This window comes from Leptinotarsa decemlineata, unplaced genomic scaffold, assembly GCF_025532065.1.
Source record: "Leptinotarsa decemlineata unplaced genomic scaffold, Ldec_3_MD MMD2_tig00078363_RagTag_RagTag, whole genome shotgun sequence".
In the NCBI taxonomy this organism is placed as follows: Eukaryota; Metazoa; Arthropoda; class Insecta; order Coleoptera; family Chrysomelidae; genus Leptinotarsa; species Leptinotarsa decemlineata.
This window is the reverse complement of record NW_027412728.1, coordinates 2,997,710-3,021,395: the sequence shown is the minus strand read 5'-3', so window position 1 is coordinate 3,021,395 and position 23,686 is coordinate 2,997,710. Positions and strand designations below refer to the sequence as shown.

Genomic DNA, 23,686 nt, shown 5'->3' with positions numbered 1-23,686 from the left:
GAAATTCCTGAATCAACTAAAAAAGAAGAATTGAAAATGAATAGCTGAAAATAACAATTATATTAACCAAAATAATCCTGAAATGAAATAATAGTGAAATAAAATACAAGTGAAAATAGAACAATTGAATAAATAAAATAAAGAAATGAAAAAAGAAAATAAAAATAAAAAGTGGAGAGATTCCAAGTCACGTTAGTTCTCGACGTTTCGATTGTTAGTATCTACAATCGTCCTCGGGTGATGACTGGACTGATTCCTCCGAGAGATGACTATTTATTGGTCGATCGAGTACTTTCTCTTATCCCCGCTTTCCATTTTCCGCTTCACTGGTTCCGTGGGAGATAACCGTTTTGGTGGGTGTTGGCTATTTTTCGCTTGATGATGGGTTTCCATATGTTGCGTATTTCTACGCTGGCCTGGCTGAATACGTTGTTGGACAACATGTATGCGGCTTCCTTGAATTTTCTCCTAAATCAATGTTCCTCTCAGCTTGGGACCACTCGATGTTTTGTTGATGGGTCCGAACATGGTTTGCTATTCCTGATTTGCTGGTTGCCCCTCGCTGTGTGTGCTTCTTGTGCTTGGCAATGCGAACATTCAATGGCCTCTTAGTTTCACCAATATAGGATTTTCCGCACTCACAGGGTATCCGGTAAATGCAATTCTTGGAATCGCAGTCCGCGTTTGGTGGCCTGGTATTCGTGAGGCTGCTACGGATAGTGTTACCGGATCTGAAGCACTTTCAGATGTTGTACTTGGAACAAATTCTTCTTATCCTTTCTGATAATCCTCTGATGTAGGAAAGTGCAAGCACTGGTTGTGACGGCTTCTCTTCCTTGCGAGGTCCTGCTGTCTTCTAGCCAAAGTCTTTTCTACCATCGCTTTGGAGTAGCCATTCCGTTGAAGATCATTTTTGATGATGTCTAGTTCCTTCTCGAGACCTTCCTTCGTATTACAGAACCCAAAAGCACGGTCTAAGTCACGTGTCTTGGAATCTCTCCACTTTTTATTTTTATTTTCTTTTTTCATTTCTTTATTTTTATTCATTCAATTGTTCTATTTTTACTTGTATTTTATTTCACTATTATTTCATTTCAGGTTTATTTTGGTTAATATAATTGTTATTTTCAGCTATTCATTTTCAATTCTTCTTTTTCAGTTGTTTCAGGGATTTCAAATCATTTTATACAGTAGACAATGGAAGTCCGAACTAGTGAAAGTATAACTTTGTGACATTCTCCTTATAATATTGACATTTTCGTTACTTCAGAAGTTTCAAATACTTTGAAAACGATGGAACAAAACTAATTAAACGAAGTTCTCATGAATTAGTTTTATTATTTTTGGACAGTGTGATGAAATTATCAGCAGAGCATGTAGAAAGTTCAACGAAAGGAATCCGAATCTACCGCTAATGAACGTCTATCATGCTATATGCTTGATGTACATAGAAAAAAAGCAAATTTTTTGGCTTTCTAAATTTGTAAAAATACACAGGTTGTTTCATTTTGAATAATCAACTGTGAGTCACTTTTTTAGGCAAACTAAAAAACTGTATTTTTTACCACCCTGTATTGAAGTTACGGAGGTTACGCTGAAGTGTGGGAAGTAATCGAAGTATCACATAACTTCAAACCAAATTTCGGTATCACAGTATTATTTAGGTAACTCAAAGATATCTGCATTTTCAGAGGTCATGATTTCCGAAAAAAAAAATTAAATTAATTCATATTACGAAAACGATAACAGATAGGTATAAGAAAATGTCAAGAAAAGTTGTCGGGTAATTGATTTGAAAAATCAAATTTGCTACTACTTTCTAATGGAAGTGGCAACACTGCAGTTTGAAAAATCTAGTTGGGTGGAGAATATCTAAATATGCTCTCTATTGGATTTTCAACGTGATCCGGTGCCTATTTCACCAAAAACGTCCAATGTGTCATCCACCGTGAATCAGCCTATATAACAGAAGCCTGTATAACAGAAGGCACTTCAAGAAATGAATGGAAAATTGAAGAATATAGTGTATTACTCGAAGGCTTTGAAAGGCCACAATGTTTTTTATAATTAACATTTCACATTGTTGATTACCCAAAATCGATTACTTACAACTGCCAGAATATAGTTTACAGTGGCGATCAGCTTGATTGAACAGTTTGAACGGTCGATCTAAGATGAGAATATACAAAATTGAAAAACATTCTCAAAGTTTTCTCTTACAATACTAGTTTTAATACAGATTCGTATTTTTTTTTCATATTTTTTGTTTCCATAAACGTGTTCAAAGAAAAGAGGCTGTAATTTTTTCAACTAGGTAGGTATACTCAATTTATTTTTCATTTTTAATGACATATTTTTCCCAATATCTGGAGAAGTAGGGATGTACAAAGCATTATTGTGATAAACCCCAATAAATAACTTCAACTTGTAAATTTCAGTTTGAGGGTACCCATTTAAATGAGTAAGAATCAAAGGAAATATTTTTAAGACATCGAAATACTCGTATTTGCTAATGAAAGGGTTGCTTAAATATATTAAGGTAAGTATAAAATGTGTTCTGCCTTATTCCAGAGTTTAGGAGAAACAATAATTAACGATCAATTATGACAATACTCGTCACATTTTTGCAGTAGATAATGAAAATTCAGATTGTACCGACTAATGGACAGTAGGTATGGAACTTTCCTGATTCTCATAATTGTTTTTGAATATTTGACTTTAGTTACCCCGATTTCTAAACAGAAGCAAGGCAAAGGTAATGAGATATGATTGAAAGGTTATTAAACTGCCCTTATTTGTACCCATAATTACTCACAGAGAACCTTGCTAATTTACTTAAATCACTGAATAAACCAAGAAAACTCCAACCGTGATTAATTTTTCACACAACGGAATCGCTCTCACTTTGCATAACATAATGTGTGTACTATACAGGGTGTTCCAACGAAAACTTGACCCCCGCTGTGAGTGGGAAACGGACGTGTTATCGAAATTTCATAGAACAATTCCATTTTAATTTCTAGAGAGACTAATTCTGATATGGAAATCATACCCCTTTGCGGTCATCAACTACCCCCCTATTTTTATCAATGGCACGTGGGGGTCGAGTGATACAACATTTGAAAGGTCTTTTGTCCCTCTATTACCTCTGTAATTTTTATACATTTTCTACTAAATTCTCATCATTTTCTGAAATTTGTCATAGGATCTACACAGTCTTGTAATAGATTTAAGTATGTGTCTCCACTGAGATTACCTAAAATGAAGAATGGTCCAACAATATGGTAGCCAAGAATACCGGCCCAAACATTCAATTTTTGTGGAGTTTGTGATTATGTTTCCATCACCAAATGAGGATTCACATCGCTCCAGTAACGACAATTATGTATATTCGCTTTACCATTCAACATGAAAAAACTTTCGTCTGAAAAACATGTATTCTATAATAGGCTCGGGTCGACGATCAGGATCATCTTCGTTTAATTCCTGAACTAGCCTTATTTTGAAAGGATGGAATTTGTAGGCTTTCAAAATCAGAAAAACACTAGTAGCAGATACACTAGACGCTCTAGCTACTTGTCTGATAGATTGTCGATTGTCCATTTGCATATGTCCTAATACTGCAACTTTAACTTCGTCATTTCTGACAGGACGGGATACTTCATGTTTTCTGTTGTGAACAGAACCTGAAGTTCGAAACTCATCCATTAACTGTTTAACGTATTGATGACTCACGTTAGCACATATATTATTTCGATAACAGGTTGTAACAATTTCTATTCCTTCTTCAGTAGAATGAACCATTCTGAAACACAGTGAACAAAAATGACTGAATAATAATTCGTGAAGAAGTGACAGTGGCCAACTTTCTACTTTTTGTTCTGCGACAACTAGATTCAATAAAAAATACCAGTGCGGAAAAAACTAACAGTGTCATTTATTTCAAAACATTTTTTACTACTAACTAAATGAATTCTAGAAGTCTGGAAGACCTGCGACAGAGAATTATTCGAGAATGCAGATTTCTGACTCCGGACATCTTCAATAATGTAAGAAACTTTCGAAAGTAGACTGTATTATTGTATGGAACTAGATAGAGATCATTTTGAACACTTTATCCGTTGATTGTGTTGCCATTGATATTACTTTTGTTGATTTCCTCAATAAAATGAGCGACAGCTAATTTTCTGTTTTTTCTTGAATAAAACTTTCAACGATTAATTTCTCAATAACGAATGAACCAATTTCGAAAAAAGTCGCAGAAGTAATAGAAGACCTTTCAAATGATGTATCACTCGACCCCCCATGCCCCTGAAAAAAATAGGTGGGTAGTTGCTGACCGAAGGGGGTGAAGTTTCCGGTATGATTTCGAAATGAGAGTTAGTCCCCCTAGAAATAAAAATCAACGTGTTCTTTGAAATTTTCGATTACACGTCCGTTTATGACTTACAGGAGGTGAAGTTTTCGTAGAAACGCCCTGTACATCGAAAAGTCTATTCAAAACAGGCCTGCTGATTTTTTCATTGAGAAAGCTATTGGATATCGCATGCATTGAATAATTGTGCAATCCTGCAACTGCCATGATAATAGTGACAGTGATAATTTGCCTACATTATGTATAGCTACTGAAATTTAATCAATCGCAATCAAGTACCATCAAAAGCATGTTTTGCTTGAACTCAGAACTCACTTATTACTGTGTTTCCCAGAATTCGATTATGCGAGTCTTAAACTTTTGTAGTTCTTTTAGTTTTTACCATTTCAGGTCGAAGAACAAAAAACACTCAACATTTTTTCCGTGAAATCTCGTACAGAACTTCGTTTGAGGAAGAGAAAGAATGGTTTGATAAGTTCTCAAAAATGAAATTTTCAGGGGCCGGAAGCATTTCGTATAGGACGTGTGTTGCGAACCATGACATCGAAAATAGAGAATTAGATATCTCTCATCATGAAGGGATTTCTAAATATATCATATTTATGTATGTTATCCGATTTTCATAATTTTCTAGTTTTGATTTCATTTTTATTTTTTCGTCTGCCAAATAATTTTAGTTTTTTGGCAGTTGAAGTAATTTCTTTTTTGACATCAATCAGTATGAATCGTTCTTTCACCTATAAAATGATCAACTGTCTAGAATAAATTCAACAAGTGCAATTTTCAAAAGTTTTGACCAAATTTAAAAAAATTATTTCTAGTGAGGCAAAGGTAAAAATTACATTAAATTAGAAATTTAAAAATTATTTCACAGTTTCTTGGCAACACAATAAAATACAACCCAAATTTACCTGTAAATAACTTTCGAAAGTATTGAAATTAAAAAATTAGAAGCCATTGTATGGCGAAACACGTGTTGCGTTTTTGTAAAACTGTTCAGTGAAAATCTCACAATGAAGTGTTTTTGAATAGGTTAGTTATGGATTTTCATCAAGTATCGGCCAATTCCATCATATAACATTCTATGTAACCAATTTTTGAATTTTCGAGATTTCGTTAGCTATAGTGAAATATTTTTTTAACAAATTTTCGATATTCTCAGCCGTCTTGCTGGGCATGTGAAATGTTGTTTTAGAAACAACATTTTATGGTAACAACTTTTAAATTTTCATTGTAAATCAATGGAAAGATCATTTGATAATTTCGAAAAAGTCAATAACATGAACATAATTGATTCAATGGAAAATTTCAATATTTTCTACTACTTTTGAGGTAGAAAGTGAAATTTCCTTCGAAATTCTCAATTGAGTTCGGACATATTGTTTTCACATTCCGTGAAACATATAAAAACTGATTTATCGGTAAAAAAATTAGTTTACGATATATTCGTTTTCAGATGTAAATAAATCTAATGATATTTTCGATATTATGATAGACAATGAAGACTATGTTCTACTTGTCTAACAAATATGATATTGAAGGATTTTGATTCCAAATTTTAACCGATTTGAAAAATCCGTTTCTAACGCACAAAAAAAACACGTTTTCAGTTTGACAATTCCGCATTATTTCAAGAGGGTCTGATTTCGATGACCAAATTAGTTATGTACTCGAGAGTAAGAGTATTTCATAAAACTAGGGGAACACTCTGAAATCCATTTAGGAAACACATGGTAGCACAATACTTATATTAGCCAAATTGTACTCATTCAATCCATCGCTATATGCACAGATTTTTTAAACAGATTTAAACAGTACGCTTACAAATTGGTAGGTAGACCGGTACTTCAGAAATATATACGTCATACTGAAGGAGCCGTGACCTTGAATGATGTCACATGACCTTGAATTATGTGCACGTCATATGACCCTGAGCATGAAGTTCGACTTCGACAATGGACTTTACCCTTGATACATGATTTTGAGTGACCATGAGTGAAACCTCACAGATAAACTTTGGATTGGGGTGGTTGGGGTTTGAGTCATTATAAAATCAATCCATCAAATCATTCAGTTCGCAGTAGGAGCCAGCGGTGAAATGATGCACAATAATCCTCTTAAGGACATTTAACGACCCTGAGCTATGTTCACATTATATGACTTTGAATATGCAGTTTGATTTTGACGATCTACTTTGTCCTTGATACATGACTTTGAGTGACCTTGAAATTAACCTCATAGATTGACTTAGTATGTCTTGATATCAAAGTGACCCTCGAGGGTCATTTTGATATCTGCCGCTGAGCAGACGGTTACCGTGAGTCATTCAGTCAGAACGAGGATCCAGTTTTGCAAGGATGTATTGCAGTGCCGCTTCCGACAGCAAAGGGTGCGATTCGGGACACTCATGGTTCGTAGTTATACAGGGTGTTCCTCAAACACATGCTAATATTCAAGGAGGTAATTCTTAGACCCATTTTAAGAAAAAAACTTCCTATGGACGTATGTCCTAAATGCCTTAACTTTTGAGCTACAGGGTGGCAAAGTTTTCAAAAATAATCAGTTTCTTAATAATAACTGAGATAATTTTGTAGAAATCTTTGGCATATTTGGTACATATGTTCCATGCTTCAAGGTGCATTTTCTGATGTACACAAATTTGTATTTTTTCAAACAGGGGCATCCCTACGGGTTTCGCATTGAATATTTTTGGGGAAAAAGTACTACGCCAATGCTTTCTTTTCAAAATAAAATCATTTTTAAATCCCTTATTTATTTTGAGAAAATTTGATCTCCTGGTATTTCTTTGTCCGACGCATGATTTTCACTCAAAAAAATAAAAATCGACAGAAAGCAAATTAAGAAATTAGATCAATTCTAAAATGAATGAGAATCTGAAAATTGCTTCATAACGCATTACCAATTCCCTAATAATATTTGAAAACATAATCTGCAAAAAAATAAATTTTTCACAAAAACGAGTTTTATTTTATTTTGTGACAGTAAGTCTAAACGAATAGCACAAATTTGTTAATTAGTAATAATACCAAAACTGATTATAAAAATTGTTGGGAGTGGCCACCTGCACTTAGTATGCATGCTTCCGCCCTTCTACGCATGGAATTACGCACCCGTTCAAATATTCCCGGCGTATTTCGTATAGTTTCACACGAGGCAACTATTCGCTCTCTTGAATCTTCTAAAGTATTAATGGGAGTTTTATACACAAGAGTTTTGAGGTGACCCCATAAAAAAAAATCTAAACTGATCGGGGGATCTTGCTGGCCATTACTGAGGTCCTCCGCGACCTAACCAACGATTAGGATAAACTGTATTTAAATGGTTTCGGACAATTACACTGAAATGAGCAGGGGCGCCATCGTGCATGTACCATATTCGATTCCTTAACTCAAGTGGCACATCTTCCAATAACCCAGGTAAGTCTTCTTCGAGAAATTGTAAATAAGAACGATCATCAAGGCGTCCTGGTGGAAAAAATGGGCCTATTAGATGATCACCTATGAGTCTTGCCCATACATTAACCGAAAATTGGTGTTGGAAATGGGTTTCGGTTATTGCATGGTGATTTTCTTCAGCCCACACATGATTGTTATGGAAATTTTGAATGGCATTCCGAGAAAAATTTGCTTCGTCTGTGAACAAGATTTGTGTCTCAAACTGCGGATTTAGTGCAATACTTTGTAGATACCACTGACTGAAGTTCACATGCTGTGGAAAATCTCTGGGGAGTAATGCCTGCATTCTTGAAATATGGTATGGGTATAACAAAAAATCAACCAAAATACGCCATACAATTTGATGACAAATATCCAGAGTTCTAGCGATCTTCCTCGTACTCGTCTCAGGATGTTCCACAATTTCTTGCAGCACCGCTTCCTCAATTTCAGGAGTTCTTACTACACGGGGTCTACCTTCCGGAGTCCCTTTCTTGAAACTACCAGTTTCCCCAAGTCGACGATGAATATTTGAAAAGGTTCGGCTATCTGCTAAGGCACGATTACGATATCTTTCCTGATAAATGCGCCTAGCTTCTGTTGCATTACCATCGGCAAGGCCATATACGTAATGCATTTGCGCCATTTCCGCATTCGTATAATTTACCATATTTACTGATATTCAGAAAAACAGCGGACTACCAAAATAACTTCAATAACACTTCAAAATCAATCAAAACGCGCTGTGACAGTTTTTAACACCAACACCTTACTTTAAACCAACATCAAATTAGCTACTGACGTTTGTACATACAGATAATTCGTTTTTTATTGCTATGGTGGGCACGCTGTTTTTTCTGCTTTCAATCTTTAAAAGACATCACATATCGACAAACTCCATATTTCCAAGAGGTGCAGTAAATAAATTCTGCTACACGTCATTTATTTCAGGATAACTAAATTTATGTTTTCAAAAATTATTAAGCGGTACTGCGTTATGACGTAATTTTAATTGAGAACAGTGCATCTGACAACAAACAAATACCTTTTAGATCCTCAATTATTTTGCAACAAATCTGATCTCTTAGTTTGCTTTCAGTCGATGCACGATACCGCATCAGATTTTTAAGGAATTTATCCTTAAGTAAAGCGATTTTTAATTTTTTGAGCGAAAACCATGCATCGGACATGGAGATTTTAAAAATGATTTTTAATTCAAGATAAAGCAGTGGCGTAGTTTTTTTTTTCGACAAAAATATACATTTCAAAACTCGTACGTACGCCACTGGCAGAGAAAATTAAGAAAATTGTACATCAGAAAATGCGCCTTGAGGCATGGAACATATGTACCAAATATGCCAAAGATGTCTACAAAATTATCTCAGTTATTATTGAAAAACTGATTATTTTCGAAAACTTTGCCACCCTGTATCTCAAAAGTTAGGGCGTTTAGGACATACGTCCATAGGACGTTTTTTCCTTAAAATGGATCTAAGAATTACCTCCTTAAATATTAGCATGTGTTTAAGGAACACCCTGTAGCAGTTGTCGATATCTATATACTTGTGTATTTAAATGCTCTATACTAATTGTCAATGGTACATGACAACCTAACCTAACCTAACCTAACCTAACCTAACCTAACCTAACCTAACCTAACCTAACCTAACCTAAGTTCGAGTGTATTTTTTTTCTCATAGGTTATTTCGTATATGTAATTCTTTACTTAGAGTCGTGCCTTACATATACCCTTCGATATTTCCACCATACTGAATTGGCAATGAAACCTTTTTTCCACTTTCCGCCTATGACTTGGCCTTGAGATGCATGTGACGTCACATCAATGCTCTGAAATCACCTATGTGAATATTATCAAAGAACTTGATGTAGTGTGAAAATAGGTTTTACATTCGATATATTAGAAGGTTCAACTGTTGAAAGCATCACCGCTGATTCATTTTCTTCAATCGTTACAATTTCATTTACCGCTTGCCTTTTCTAATGCTTGACACTGTCTGTTTTCTCAAATCTTCCTTCAACCCTCCAAAAACTCTCTGGTCGTATAGACCTTAAGTCAGGATACTGAACATCATACATTAGGTATACTGGCTAATAAACAATTTTTGTCACATTCACCCAAAATTTGAATTACATTTATTATTTCTTCAGTAGACAATTTTATATTCATACAAAAAAAGTTGATTTCAATCATAATTTCACCTGCTCAGACATTGAATGTTAAGTTTGTTGACAATTCTTATATCATGCAAACTCACAGGACCTGCTCTCAATCAGTATAATAATATGCAGCATAATATCCTGATACAATGAATATACGATTCTAGAGTTTTCTAAAGAGATGTTTTAGAAAACAGAGAGAGTGCAGAGCACAAGCAGTAAACAAAACGTGGGTGTCTATCATTTTGTTGAGGGATTCGCTTATTGCGAGAAACTAACAAAATAAGAAAGAAAATGGATGGATTCAAAGAAGGTTTTTGGTTTACTACAAGATAAACGATAATCGAAGCTCGAGAAGAAATTGAATTTCTCATGATTTCCTCAGGAATAAGGTACATTCCCAATGACAATAAATTGATTAATTCCTACATATTCTGAAAGCTCATAGTGTGAACTATTCTGGGATGGCCATTGGTACAGAACACTTTTGAAGGGAAACTCTTGTTTTAAAAATAAATAGATGAAAACTGATGACTGTATCGGAGATTCAAATTTCATGATCAACTCAATGGTGGAAACCGCATATCGAAATCTATCATCGTTTCTAAGTTACAGCATGTTTTTCGAAAATGTGCATTTTCGAAAAGTTTGCTGTATTTTTTTCCTGTCATAAATTCCTTGTTTCTATGAAAGCATTTCCGAAGCACCTTTTTACGTAAAATTCAATGATGCAGATAATCTGTCGATATTCATCGATATTCATCGATAGAAACCCATTTTTTCAATAAGACATCCTGTATGTTCCTATATTTCAATAAAGCTTGAAATTACCGTTTCAAATATGTAGCACACTTGATGTTCCACTAGAGCTATCTTTAAAATACAGAGCTTATAAGTTTTTTCAAGTAAACGTTGAAACGCAGACTTTAATCAAGTAGAGTTTGGACGACCGTAATACAGAAAGAAATTGTTCAGTAATAGCAACCAAATGTTGAGAAAGCTTTTCACAGCAGTAATTAAAACACATAGTTTCAATAAAACTGATAACATTCATCATTAATAAATGGAACAACAAAAATTAATAATAATGATAAAGAACAAACAATGAAATAAAATACTTCAGACAAGGTGTTCGAAATGTCTGCCAGCTTATCCTACACACAGGCGACACCTTTTCTGAAAGTTTTTTGTCAAATTGTTTAGTTTATTATCAGTGAGAGAAGCAAAACTTTGCATCACTGCCGCTTCCAATTCGTATCTACAATTGATCGGTAATTTAAAAATGAGATTTTTCAACCTTCCCCAGAGGTGAAAGTCCATAGGCATTAGGTCCGGACGCAGTCAGTCGCATCTAAAGAAATGTAAAACCTGTTTTCACACTACACCCAGTTCTTTGACAATATTCACATAGGTGATGTCAGAGCATTGATGTGATCGTCACATGCATCTCAAGGCCAAGTTATAGGTGGAAAGTGGAAAAAGGGTTTCGTGGTTAATTCAGTATGGTGGCAATATTGAAGGGTATGTGTAAGGCATAACTCTAAGGAAAGAATTACTTACAACTTCTATAACTACGAACCATGAGTGCCCCGAATCGCACCCTTTGCTGTCGGAAGCGGCACTGCAATACATCCTTGCAAAACTGGATCCTCGTTCTGACTGAATGACTCACGGTAACCGTCTGCTCAGCGAGCAAGTGTAAAATGCCAATCGCTAGGTGGAAGACAGTATGTCTTGATATTAAAATGACCTTCGAGGGATTATTGTGCATACTTTCACTGCTGGCTCCTGTTTCGGATATAACGCTCATCCTCACCTCCCCAATCCTAAGTCAATCTATGAGGATCATTTCAAGGTCACTCAAGCTCAAGGTCGTGTATCAAGGACAAAGTAGATCGTCAAGTTCAAACTGCATACTCAAAGTCATATAACGTGATCATACCTCAGGGTCGTTAAATGACCTTAAAAGGATTATTGTGCATCCTTTCACCGCCGGCTCCTATTGCGAACTGATAATTTGATGGATTGATTTTATAATGACTCAAACCCCAACCACCCCAATCCAAAGTTTATCTGTGAGGTTTCATTCAAGGTCACTCAAAATCATGTATCAAGGAGAAAGTTCATCGTCGAAGTCGAACTTCATGCTCAAGGTCATATGACGTGCTCATAGCTCAAGGTCGTTTGGTGTCTTCAAGGTCATATGACGTGCACACAATTCAAGGTCATGTGACATCCTTCAAGGTCACGGTTCCTTCAGTATGACGTATATCTTTCTGAAGTACCGGTCTACCTACCAATTTGTAAGGGTACTCGCAGTCATAATGGAAGTTTCCACTCCGAATGAGAGATAGTCAGCTGTTACCTTGTATACATATTCATTTTGGTGTTCTCAACGTTATCTTAGAAATCTCATAAAATCTCATCTCTGCACCTCAAGTTATTGAAGGTCAAACGTCATAAAAATCCGTTTTTCGCGATTTTCTCGATTTTTATAGCTTCAATGATGTTAGCATCAATCGTAAAAATTGTAGAGCATAAAATTAGCGACAAATATTGTTGGAAATATTTTTTCATACGCCTGACCGTTTTTGAGATAGAAGGCGAAGAACCTGCGGCGCTTGCTCTCTGTAGGTGAAAATGAAATATTTTCACCAATGAATAATTAGTTTTATTCTGGGTCAAGTGCAATCTCTTCCTCAGAGTCGCTTTATGATGAAACAACATTGAGGCAAGCTTGTCAATTGCAGTGGCAACAAGCTGAAGTCAATTGCAACCCCGATTTTATACATCCACAGCGTATACCACATCCATTCTTATAATTAAAAAACAATGTATTGAGTAACTCCTCTAGAGCTGGTGGTAATATTATCACTGGCTCCAAGAGTTGATTATTCATCACCCAACTTCATTCCTGGAGTTGTAAATCATGCCCTAACAATTTTTTTACCTCATAATGAACAGGTCTATAAAGCTTTGGTGTTTTATGAACTGAGTATATCGAAGATGATCGATATTGTCCCCAGATTTAGGAGCATTATATATCACTGTACAGGGCAGACTTATTGTAGAAAAACATGAGGCAGTAGGTCGCAATTGGCAAGCTTTTCCGGAGATTTGATGAAAGTTTTTCTTACCTTTTTTACACAGCGCAGAAATTGTGTCACAGCCACTGAATGCATGTAAAATTAATATATGTTTTTTGTCTAAACTTTTTGACTAATAGATGTGTGCCTCAACATTGTTCTTTCCAACTTTCCTCAAGACAGTTTCTTCTTAAAATAGTTGAGTGGGTCTACTCCAACGATGATGGGAGTACTCCCATTTTTGGATTCTTCGATAGCTGATTCTATGATGAGAACATCAGCATCATCTTTGGCTTGTTTTGTAATAATAATCACTTCAAAATCGATTTCTGCAACATCAGAGGACTCAAATATAAACTCATTGCACCAACATCTGCAATCAAATAGTCCTCATATTCTTGCACTCACAGAAACCAAAGTCAGTGCTTCAACAAACACCGTCAATTCTCTATATTCAGGCCATAATTTCCACTCCCGATTCAAACGTAACTTTGGAATATCTCTTTTATCAGAAGTCACCTCTCCTGTCAATGAGAAGAAATGCTGGATCCCCAAAACTTTGATTTATCGACCACCTAGCGATACATGATATAGGGCACTATTCTCACTTGCAAACAACATTTACTTTCTGCAAATCAATCATCCCAGCGCCAAAATTTTCATATTAGGTGACTTCAATGTCCACAATATCGAATGGCTCAAATTTTCAAATGTCAACGACGAACAAGGTTGCGAAGCTGACGCTTCTGCAATAAGCAGGATTCCTGACCGTGATGGAGAATATGCTAGTCCTCTGGATCTATACCTAACAACCAAACCAGTCACCGTAAGATCTCCATTGGGATCTTCTGACCACAAACTCATTTCGGTCTTGAGTGAATTTATGATAACTGTTGGGAAATAATCTAAATCGCGCAAAGTTTGAATTTACGGATCAGCTGAATGGGAGGATCTTCATGACTCTAAAGATCCATCAATTTATGCTTCTGAAGTCACGAAAGTTATTCTATCATCCATGGATGAATATATTCCTTTTTCAGTAAAACGACCTTCTAACGGCAAACCTTGGTTCAACAAAAATTGCGAGCAAGCTGTCTCTTCCAAAAATCTCGCCTACCGGCAGTGGCGCAAAAATCCTAGTGCCGAAAACCGAACTAGGTTTGTTAATTCTCGCATTATCTGCAAACTTTAGATGACCCATATTACCATATTACCCATACCATATACCACCGTGAATCAGCCTGTATAACCCATATATTTATAAAATGGAGATTTTTTTTATTAAATTGTCAATTTATCTAGCAGATTTGCTACATCACTTTATTCCTTTTGCTTGTTGACAGGTGTTACAGGGCTACTCAATTCGCTATTTATTTAAACTTCACTCTGCATTTTTGTCTCGTTTTTCTCTAACATCTCTTTCTTTTTCTTCTCTCTAAAAATTACGTAATTACCATTCTTTCAGGTCATGTTGAATATATGTCATATGAATGTCAGATCCTTACCATCAAAATTTAATGAATTTCATAATCAGATTCTCGCTGCGGACTATGAAATTGTGGGAGAACAGAAACATGGGATGCATGCAGGTATTAACAGCAATAATGTAAGTTCTGCTCCTTATATATTTTTACGCAAAGATAGGTTATCCAGAGGCGGAGGGGTAGGTATTTTTCTGAGAAATACTTTCAAATATGAAATTATTTTGAGTCAATGCAGTGAACAGGTGGAATTTATTTGGATAAAATTAAACATGGGTAGGAATAACTTTATAGCTATCGGTATAGTTTATAGGAGGCATCTATTTCGAACTTAACATTATTTTTAGACGAAATTGAAGAAATTTTCACCAATATATATTCAAATTACAGTGATATAATATGTTTAGGTGATTTTAATATCAATATGTTAGATCCCAGTTCAAATAACTCAGAGAGGTTTCAGAAGGTATTAGAAATATTTAATTTCAGACAGGTTGTTTCGGAACCGACAAGAATTACGGGAACATCTTCTTCACTGCTAGACTTAATAATTACAAATATCGATAAAGTTCATAAAATTAATGTTATACACAATGATCTTTCAGATGATGCATTGACAGATGCTCAATTTTCCTTTGAAATTGAACTCAAGATAAAAACCAAAAGATAACTTATAGAAACATAAGTCATATTGATATTGACTGATTCAGTGATGACTTGATAAACCAACCTTGGCATGAATGATTTCATTACAAAAACTCTTGATTGTCAGTCACCAAAAAAAACTGTCTTATTGAAGAAACAAAATTACACTCCTTGGATCACTGAGAATATAAGACAGATGCAGAAATTGAGAGACAAAGCATTAACTCGATTCAAGAAGTCAAAACTAGAACACCATTGCGATTACCATAAACAACTGAGGAATTATACTAATACAGTTATACATTACGAGAAAAGGCCATATTTAAACTACAAACTACGTAATACTGAGAGTAAAGGTAGATGGCAGGATATTAAGAAATTAAAAGTTGCGAAAAGTAAAAATAAAGAACTCCCTGAAAACTTGAAAAATGTAGAAGCTATTAGCGATTTTATTCCAACTGTCTCAAAGAGATATCCCACCGGATGAAGACTTACTGCGCTTTTATGGCACAAACAGAAAAGAAGGTATATGTGATCAACTCATTTTTTCACCAACTACTGAAGATGAAATTTTTAGCATCATAAATAGCCTAAAATCAGAAGCATATGGGGTAGATGAAATCAATATACGTATTATAAAAATTTGCTGTCCTTTCATTATAACGGTACTAAATCACATAATAAATGGATGCATAAATTAAAAGTTATTTTCCTAATGCATAGAAATGTGCAAAAATTATTCCCCTACAAAAAATAATCAACCACAATATTTTTAATGATTTAAGATCAATAAGTATTCTGCCGACATGTTCCATAATTATAGAGAAAGTAATGAAAAATCAAATGGGCCATTTCATCAATCGTTACAAAATTTTGCCACATAAACAGTCAGGTTTTAGAAAAGGTTATAGTTGTGCAACAGCATTATTAGAGATCGTAGATAACATAATTTGGGTTCAATGATGCATCAGTGATGTTGATATCATCTTATCTAGATAATAGATTACAACAAGTACAGATTCATGATATTTCTTCTACTTGGAGAGAAGTTGAAACAGGAATACCCCAAGGCAGCATTTTAGGCCCACTGTTCTATACCCTCTTTACTGCCACATTCATCAATAAGATGAAGTCTTGTAAATATCAACTTTATGCAGATGACTCTCAATTATATTTTCCTTTCAAATCTTCAGATATAGGTCAAGAAGTAACCGATATAAATTTTGATTTAAATACGATTCTAAAAGTGTCCACTGACCATATGTTGAAAATCAATCCAAACAAATCAGTAGCTGTTATTTTTGGAAGTGATAGCATCAGGGAAAGAATAAAAAACTACAGCTTGAAAATGGGAAACTCTGAGATACAATTCAGACCGTATTGACGCGTATGACGCTGTCTATTGTTCATGTTTAGACAAGAACGACAGGTGTCGTATACAAAAAGTTCAAAACTCTTGTATCAGGTTAATATTTGGTATCAGAAGAAGGTCCAGAATTTCACACAAATTAGCAGATTTGAAGTGGTTGAATATGTTGATTCATGCAACATGCATATTCTTTAAAATATCCAAATATAGGAATTCTCCCTACTTATATGAACAGTTGTCTTATAGAACAGATATCCATAACCTAAATTTGCGTAAAAAGACAGTGCTGAACATTTCTGTACATAAAAAGGAAATATTCAAAACGATCTTTTTCCTATATCTGATAAATTATCTCCATAAATGGGAAAACAATTGTTTTATCATGTCAGAAACTGTTTTTAAAAGTAGGTTTAAACAGCATCTGTTCAGCATTCAGAATAACTAGGTCCGCGGCGAGAATCCTGAAGAAGGTTTTAGCTATTCATATATCTATATCTTTATATTACCTTCTCTTTTCTTTCCTTTTTTTTTTTTTTTCTTTTTCTTTTATTCTCTTCAAGTTCTCATTTATTTACTTTTATACATTTTCGGCATTGGTGGAAGAGCAGATGCGAATGCAAATTCGCGGTCTGAACCAAAAGCCATTTGCAATCAAATACAAAGTGTTTTCATTTTTCTCTCTCTTGTATTTTGTTTTTTGTTATTATCTTGTATTTTGATGGGCAATAAACTTATTATTATTATTGAATGAAAGCAAAGAACTTCATAATCAGAGAATTAAGGATAAACTGCTTGCCAATCCTAACGGGTCTAGGTCCTTCTGGTCGGTAGCTGGAGCTATTAATAAGAACTTTACAAAATCCACAATTCCATTACTAACACTAGCGGTTGGTTGAATTGCAACAACAGCTGTAGAAAAAGCAAATCTACTAGCTATACAATTTGTGTCCCACTCCACAGTCGATTTTCTGGGAAAGACACCACCCACTATTTCCACACTCGAATCCACAAAGCCGGAAATTACTTTTCGACAGCGTCTACGCAGGCGAATATTGAAACAGCTCAATATCAACAAGGCGTCTGGCCCTGATGAGGTGCCCGTCATCGTAGTTAAAAAGTGCGTAGGTGAGCTCGCACCAGTATTTTGCAAAATTTTCAAACTGTCTTATAAAAAAAGGATGTTTCCTTCTTATTGAAAGAGTGCTCGCGTTCAGCATATTCCTAAAAAGGGCAAGAAAAATCTTTCAAATAACTATAGACCAGACGCTTTGCTATCAGTGATATAAAAATCATGGACCTGGAAGGCTTCACCACCTTGAGCGATCATCGGAAACAAAGATCAACAGGCAACCTTCTGTCGTATGTTATATGGAATAACGCAATCGAGAAACATGGAGAATCAAGAGCTGTTGCGTTTGATATTTCCTAGACCTTTGACCGTGTATGGCATGAGGGTTTGTTGGCCAAACTTCGATGACATGGCTTGTTCGATCATTTTTGTGTATGGTTCTTCAGCTTCCTGAAGGAATGTTTCCTGCAAGTGGTCGTCAATGGATATCTCTCGAATACGTTCACCATCAACGCTGGTGTTCTCCAGGGATCCATATTGTCTCCAATTCTCTTTTTATTGTATATCAATGTCTTACTGGAGAAAACCAAGAATCCAATATATTGCTTTGCTGACGACAGCACACTTGTCTCGTCATTCTATTTGAATTTCAGGACATTGACTACGGAGGCACATCTTCACCGGCAGCAGGAAGTTGCATTATCTTAACGAGGATCTAGAAGTGATTTCGAATTGATGTGAAAGTAACCAGGTTCAATTTAATGCCACAAAAACTCAGGCGTTGGTTTTCCCCAAGAAGATAATAATGTCAGGACAGACAACTTCCCTTTCTGTTTCAATACATTTGTTGAGGGTTAAAATGGACACCAATTTGTCTTGGCACAATTATGTCGCTGAAATTGCAAAGGCTGCTTCTCAAAAGCTCAGAACGCTGTTCCGAAGCAGAAAACTATACACACCTCAGCAACTTTTGATGCTTTATAAAGCTCAGATCTGACCTTTGAAGTATTGTTCCATACCCTAAAGTTGCTGGATTTCATCCAGAAAAGAGCCATTCGCCTGATTGGAAACGAGAACATCATAGCCTGAAACATCGAAGAATGGTTGAAGATTTGTCTCTCTTCAATGGATACTTTCACGGCAAGTATTCAAGTGACTTGGCACATTTGATTCCACCAAGAGCGGCACATATCAGAAATACGCGACGGACTGTTGCTGCTCATCGTTTTGAGTTTCAACTCAGTACATGAATAGTGCCATCGCTCATTGTTGTCCTGGCCGAAGGCCTTTCAACGAAGCATCTTCCCTCTATCTATCGAAGCCACCGCCACGAGAACCCATGCTCCATCAAATTAGCGGGGTAGAAAACCCTTTTCTTTATTTCAATAATATAATTACAATACATTTATATACAAAATATTATCTCAAACTAAATACAATATATCATAATAAATCAAATAAAACATTTCTTCTTTTCTGAACACTGCCTAGATGCCCGTACAATATCAGTGGTCGTCACCATTGGGGAGACCGCCAACAGCGCTCCAAGTCCTCGGCACTCCAGATTTTTGGCACCAAGGTAACAGCCTGCTCTTTACCCTTCTCTTTCATTCCTCACCACACTCTCTCCCATTCATTAACGAATCTTATCCATTCATTGTTCTTTCCATTCTCTCCTCTCAGAGCTATCTCCCCATTTTCTCGCTCCTTATATTCTCTCCATTCACGCCACCCTGTCCTGTCTCCATCCATACATCTTTCTATCACGTGTTCCGCCGTTTCAGGCTCTCCATAGCCGCAGAAACATGGCACTTCCGGGCCCAGGTTGAACCTGGCAAGATATCCCGGAAAATTACCATGTCCCGTAAGCAACTGGGTGGCCTTCCGCGACAGATTCAGTGATTCACTCCCGACTGTCCTACAGAATCTGTAGAACAGCCGCCCAGTCTCTCCCGTGTCCCATTCCCTCTGCCAATCTATCCTGATTCGTTCTTTGATCCTCTTCCTCTCTTCACTCTTACTCCCCATTCTCACTACTTCCCATGAAATCTCCGTTTTTGTCATTCCCCTTGTTGCCTCCTCGTGAGCTTTCTTATTACCGAGATTGTTATTCTCGTGGCCGCGCTTCCAGATTAACCAGGTCCGCGCTCCTCTCACTTTTCTCTCCTCTATCATCCTCTGTATACGCGCTACCCTCTTATTCCTCGTTCTTCCTGCTTTCAGACGTTCCACAGCCATGGCAGAATCGCTTACCACAGTTACACTCTCATTCTTGTCCCACATACCTATCACTCTTTCGATCGCAACCAATTCTGCCTCATTCACACTGCTCTGTTTGGGGATTCTTTCATTTCCTTGTACCCATTCATTTTCCTCCCGTTCGTATGCCCAGCCTATGCCCATTCGTTCTTCTTCCAGTTTTGCTCCTGCATCCACGTACACCCTCATCACACTCTCGTCCTCCCTTTCCTCCAGCAACATTCCTTGCATCCATGGGAGTATTCTATCCTCTCCTTTCACTCTGTCTTCTCTCTTTCTTCTCCCATTCACCCTCCAATCATGGTATCTGGCGCACGCTTCCACATGAAGCGGTGCCATACCTGAGATAACACAGAGCGCAGCCGTTGGCGCAGCCTGTATGCTCCACATGAAGCGATTAGGAAGGGCCTCTGCGACGCGCTCAGTTGTCTCCTGATACGACTGTCGTGCGTCTTACCCCCTCACACCTGTACTCCATACATGATCGCAGGTTTTGCCACTCTCTCATATATTATTCTCACACATTCTCTCCTCAGTCCAACGTCTCTCCCGGTCCATCTTCTTAGCTTACCCGCTAGCGTATTCAGTTTTTTCCTTGTTCCCTTGTGGTGGTCTATAAATAGTAATCCAGTATCCACCACAATTCCCAAGTAGTTCACATTCATACTCTGCTCAATCACTCTCCCGTTTATACTTATGACCTGGAGTCTCTCATCCCTCCTGGCTGGTATGTACATGCATTCTGTTTTCGCGAGTCATTATATTCCAGCCACATCTCGTCTTCCCATTCTTTACATTTTTTCCATACCAGCTCCCACCTCCATTCTATGTCCTTGACAAGGTTTCCCTCGATGATGACTAGTTGGTCATCCGCGTAGGCCTGCGTATATACTCCGTATGCTCCGATGCCTTCTCTCGCTTTCATGTCTTTGATTCGCTCGAACCATGCTTCCATCACTACCAACCATAGTGTAGGTCCCAGGCTAGACCCCTGTGGGCAGCCTCTGTCCACCATCTCAGAGACAAGCCCACAGGTAGCCGTTCTCCTACCTATGAAACTCAAGCACGTCATCCCCACATTACCCGGCATCCCCATTCGCTTCATGCACCTCTCTATCGCTGGTGCCCACGCGGTATTAAAGGCGTTTGACAGGTCCAACGCCAAAACCAAACTATGTCTCCTTGCTTTCTTATTTTCTTTCACTCTATTCACCATTTTTTCTACCGCCATACTGGTATCCATTCCCGCCCTGAAGCCATACTGGTTCGGGGAGAACTTCAACTCTCTCTCACACCAAATTTGCACTCTACCATTTAGAAGCCTGTCTAACGTACGTTCCATTTCAGTCAGCAAGCTGATAGGTCTGGGGTTTCCGTCCTTCTTAGGTATCCACACAACCTTTGCTCTTTTCCATACCTCCGGGAAGTACCCTCTATTCAGGCAGGCGTTGAATATTTTAATCATGCAGTCTCCCTTCCATTCGGTCACCTTACGGATGACTTCGTTAGAGACCCATCTATTCCTGTCGCAACTCAGTACACCTTGAACTTCACTCTTTGGGAACACTTTTATCTGGAGAACTGCGTTTATGTGAAATAAACTTCCTGAGAACGTTTTCCCAAATGTATTTAATCTCCAGCGATTCAAAACGAAGGTGAATCGCTACTTTCGCACAGGCACCGCCTCAATTACTAGATCATTTGACAAAAACTTAACTTGACTGATTGGCACAAACATTGTTTCGTCGAAACAAACTTCAGATGTCTATCAGTGAGGATGACGGTGTTCCACGTAAGTGAAATTTCACTTCTTTCATTGACTATATTGTGGAACATTCGAATGATATCTGATTCACCCTAACGAATGTTTGGAATACAAACTAAATTGAGAAAAGTGTTTTTGTATAATGCAGTGTATTTGTTTGGAAAGTATTTTTCTTTCGTGTAATTCAATGTTTTCATGAAAGTAGCTGTTTGGAGACGGGTTTATCTTTCAGTGCGTATCAGTTCTTTGCATGATCAAGACATCTTTGTATAGATTTAACCTTGACCTTGCATTACAAAGAGTATGGCTGAGCTCTGGGAGTTCTCCGCCCTATATCTCAAAAACAGTTGGGACTATGAAAACATTTCCAAACGAAATTTATCACAAATTTTGTGCTTTACAATTTTTATAAGGAAATTTAACATAATTGGAGCTATAGAAATCGAGGTAATCGCGAAAAACTGATTTTTGTGACTTTTGACCTTGAATAAATTCCGGCGCAGACATGAGATTTCATGTGACTTTTGAGACAACTTCTAGAACACCAAAATGAAAGTGTATACGAGTTTATAGCATATTGTCACCCATTTCGAGGTCGACCTCTTATTTTTGTTTAGATGACGGGACTATCAATAAAAATGAAATAAGAAAAATCTGCACTCTTTTGGGAATTTTTTTCATTTCAGTGTGGTTAATTCTTGAGAAATCAAAGTATCAGCGTTGTTAACACTGGTCTACAGTGGTTTTGTTGCCCTATAGATATAAGATTGATTTTGGGTGTATTCATACTCACAATTCATGAAATTATCAATGGTTTTGTAAGATTTGCTCTCATTTTCTTTTAAATATTTATTTTCATTTCACATTACAAAAATTCGAAAACAAGAAACAAAATAACAGATATATTTATAATCTCAGTTTTATTTGGAAAAAATATGATACTTTGAAGTAAATAGAGAGGGAAATTTCAAAAACATGTTATATTTCCATGAAACGCCTTTTAAGAGCTTTTCTTTTATAATTTTTCAGAGGACAATCTCTTTTTAAAGACCAGCAGTAATCGGCCATCATGTGACAATCCCATCGACCCTGATATCTTTCTTCCACTACTTTTAGATCTTGGTGGAACCGCTCTCCCTGCTCCTCACTATAATTTCCTAAATTATCTGGAAATTTATCCAAATGGTTGCGAAGATAATGTAACTTGATACTCATATTTGCTCCTAGAATCTGAAAGTTTGTCAGCATATTTTGTACAATTTCTTCATAATTTGGTGCTTTATGGTTACCTAGGAAATTTTCGACTACCAACACAAAACTTTCCCAAGCTTTACTTTCCGGAACAGTCATAACTTTGATAAAATCAGTGTCTTTCATCAATTTCCGTATTTGAGGACCATCAAATATTCCACCTTTCAACTTTTCCATACTGAGTTTTGGAAATTTTCTACAAGTATATTCAAAACAATATCCTTCCTTGTCCAAAGCTTTTACGAATTGCTTTATCATTCCTAACTTAATATGCAATGGTGGAAGTATAATTCTATCTCTGCTCACCAACGGCTTTCTTATTATTAGCTTTACCGACAGGTAAATAATTTTTTTCAGGCCAAACATCTTGTTCCCAATGACGTTGCTTTGCTCTACTGTCCCACATACAAATGAAACAAGGGTATTTCGTGTATTCACTTTGTTGACCAAGTAAAAAATTAACCATTTTTAAATCCACACAGATCGACCATTGATGCTCCGAGTAATTGATTTTTTCTAAAACTAATTTGACATTTTCATATTCTTCTTTGAGTTTTGTAGAATGGGCAATTGGAATTGATGCAAATTTATTTCCATTATGCAGTAAGACGCATTTTAAACTTCTTTTACAGCTATCAATAAAAAGACGCCTCTCAGTAGGTTTGTATTATTTCAAAACCATGTCCAGAAGCAGCTTCGCAATATTATTACAGTATACCAATTCTTCATTTTCATCAAATAATTGTAATAGCT

At 36.5% G+C, this 23,686-nt stretch overlaps 1 protein-coding gene across 1 annotated transcript in view; it reads left to right on the top strand.

The window, feature by feature from the left end:
- Positions 1–23,686, top strand: part of Rim (Rab3 interacting molecule) — a 355,610-nt gene that overhangs the window by 330,002 nt on the left and 1,922 nt on the right. The window lies entirely within an intron of this gene.